This window comes from Apaloderma vittatum, unplaced genomic scaffold, assembly GCF_000703405.1.
Source record: "Apaloderma vittatum isolate BGI_N311 unplaced genomic scaffold, ASM70340v1 scaffold9194, whole genome shotgun sequence".
NCBI classification, from domain to species: Eukaryota; Metazoa; Chordata; class Aves; order Trogoniformes; family Trogonidae; genus Apaloderma; species Apaloderma vittatum.
The window spans coordinates 26,019-29,347 of record NW_009714303.1 but is presented as its reverse complement, the minus strand read 5'-3'; positions in this window follow the sequence as shown (position 1 = coordinate 29,347).

The following is a 3,329-nucleotide window of genomic DNA, read 5'->3' as shown; positions in this document are numbered from 1 at the left end:
CCAGAGTTGGCTTTAGGAACCAGCTCCTCTTCCCTCTCTTTGCCCCGCCACCCTTGCTTTATTTATTTATTTGCTTATTTATTTATTTCCAGCCTCGCCGTAAGAACGCCGTAATGCGTTGTTTTCCTCCTTGCTCTAACTTTGATGCTCTCTTTGATGCTTCTCCTGCCGCAGGGACCTCACAGGTCTTCATTTCTACACAGTGAACAGCTTTTGGCTGCAGATCTGAAAAAAACAAAACCAAATAATCGAGTAAACAGTAAACAATGGCTCCTACCAGACTGTGTTCAGGGCTGTTCCCCGGATTCTGTTCTAGTGGAAGGTGATGTAAATCCTAGAGCCGGTTCTCTTTGCTGAGGAAAATGTTGCTTGTTTGTGTAAATTCTGTGGTGCTCGTGCCTGGGAACCAAAGGAATTTAGGAAGGTTTTGGAGGTAGGAGTCAGAGAAGCTTTTCTTTAGGCCTCGAGTAATGCTTTCTTAGTCACTTCCTCGGACAAATCACAGGGATTTAAAAGAAATGGTCGGGTTGCCTGCAGCAAAGATTCTGTTGGTTTGAGGTGGGGCTTCTGAGGGATGAAGAGCACTAAGTAAACCCTTTGGGAGACGGGTTGTGTTCCTCTGCTGTTCCGTACGCGGTCCTGGTATGTCTTGGAGGTAATATTGGGACAGTTTTTGAAGAGCTCTCTCTGTAGTATTTCTGTGCCCTGATTTCCAAATGAATAATCCGTTGATAATTCTATACCTGTTACTTTTTGTTTTTCTTGTTCACCTGCAGACAGACAATACTGACTCTGCCGATAGAGTCCACAGTTGGAAAGACTGATTTCTTTGTAAATTCTGAGGTTGAGGAGTGGTAACTTTCGGTGTTGGCATGTGTTTCTTTTTTTTAAAAAAAGTCCTTTTTAACCATGTAGCCAGAACAGGTTAGCGGCACTGCTGGGCAGCTCTTGATTTTGCCACTAACCTTGATTTGAGTGGAGAACCATCCTGTTTGTAAAATGCTGTGTTTCTCTTCTTAAACTACCCACTTCAACTCAGCTTTCTGGTACTAGAGGTTTATTAGATCCTGCCTCAGAAATTAAAGCAACTTGCATGTACTTTATGTTGTACAACAGAAAGAAGCCAGTGTCAGCCTCTAACATTAGCTGCAGTTCCACGACATTTATGCTATTTAAACACAAAGCTGCTCTCGTTAAATCTTCTAAAATAAGCTTAACTGGGTTGTTGCAGGAATTTGGCTATAAAATCCAAACTTGAGACCACATGGAATGTCCTTTTAAGATCTGTTGTTCCGTGGTGTTGGTTTAGATCGCACACATGTAATTTTCTCTGTGTGAAGGGCGTTAAAAAGTGTGAAACAATTGATTTTAAAAGGCTTGGGTTGGTAAGTATTAGGAATTACCTTCCTATGGGTAAGTATAAAAATGTCGAGAATGTTTTGATTTAAAGCAATTCAAAATATCTGGCACTTTAGAAATGAACCACACCTGCTTTAAGTTTACCTATCAACCCAATCCAGTTAATAAGAGGGAAAAAAAAGGTCAAAAAGGGAAGGTTAAGATAATCAAAAGAGACTATGTGTAGTGCAAAATTGGAAAGTTTGATCTAGAAGAATGTTTAAACCAGCTGTCTCGAGTCTTTGCTTAGGAAGCTTCTGTTTGCCCAGCCTGCTCCGGTGTCTGCCATCGTGGAGTTGGAAGAATATGGTCGTTGCGTACCTTTGCCCAGCTCCTGTTTCGGTGAGAGCTGAGGAGGAGGAAGGACAGGGCGAGTGACAGCTGCCTTGGAGGTACAAGAAAACCAAGCCTGGATAGAGGGAGATCCTGAGTTGTAACATTCACTGTACCTGGGTTGCTTTGTGGCCTTGAGCGAAGCATTGAGTTTCTTCTTATCTCAGCCTTTCCCGCCAAAAAGGCGAGGGGTCGGAATTGAAATTGCTTGAATCTTAAATTATTTTAAGAAATTGAGAGGCAAGCCACTACGTGGCCTTTTCCTTAATATTGCGAAGGTGTCAGGACGTACGCGTGTCAGAGCTTTGATTGGTAATACAGCATGGGGAGCGTGCTGTGTGGGCTTCTGCAACGCGTGCTGCTGCCAAAAGAGCTCTCCGAGAAGTACGTAATGTATTAATTTTATCGTTCCTTGAGGTGTGAACATCTCAGGCACCAACAGTGATTCCGAAAGGCGCTCAGAAAAAGCCTGTCTTTTAAAAAGTAGCTTGGAGGCTTACAAGCCTTTTTTTCTGACTAAAACTTTAAGACTAAACTCTTCAGACAGCTGTGTCTTGTGAGGTGCATTCAGCAAACTACTAACTACTGAAAAACTGACTTTTTATTGCCCAATTGCAAAGATTTTTGCCGTTCTTTGTTCAAAGAACATCTTCCGAGTTCAGCGTTAGTAGACAAACTCGGGTCCAGTGTTTGCCCTGAACCTTGGGAAGGTGGAGGAGCTGCGTGGCGCTTTCCTGGGAACAGCTCCTGCGCTATTTTTCCTCGCGTGACGTCTAGAGAACTGAAAAGGGAATTTCTGCGTTTTGGCTTTTCTTTTTGGTGGGGATGCGGGTGAGGGCGGCAGGAGGAAGGAGCGATGGGCATCCCACCAGCTCAACCTTCCACCCACCACGAGGTGGCTGCTGCCGACTGTGCAGGTCCTGTAGCACAGCCCGGGCCACGTGTGTACTCGAGGTGCAGTCGGGTTGTGGCTGCTCAGGAAGTGGCGCAGGCGGAAAGGAGATGACAAGCTTGATTTCTGTTTGGAGTGGAACATTTCTCTAAATTAGCTCTGATGTGGACAGAAGGTCCGTTTCTGGCTGAAGCGATGCTGGAGCGTGCCACCTACGTGGTTTCGTTGGAAAGACGTTGATTTCCTGTGCTGTGAGACTGTTGCACCATGTGAACGAAAGCCCAATATGTGAGGGAGATCTGGTATTTACCTCAAAACATTTGGAAATGCAAGCTTCTGTTTGAACTAAAACACAGATACAGATGTACTTTACCAGTGACTCTGGTAATTTGTAGTGGAATCAGGCACTTGTGACTGTTAGACCACAACTGCTAGTAAAATACTGTGGCTTTTTTTTCCATCTACGTTATATATTGCAAACCCTTAGAAGCTCAAACTCTTCTCTTTGTCCAAGGGAAAAAAAATCACTCCTCAGGCTACTACTTGGATTAAGACCCAGAATTCAAGAACGAGGCTGAAAAACCCACCCAGATTCAAAGCAGTTAGAGGAACAAACAAGAAACTGAACAAATAGTTCTGTATTATAGCTCGTTTTCTCTGAAATGAAGAAAATAAGAGTATTGGTAGAACTGGGCTGCGGATCTGG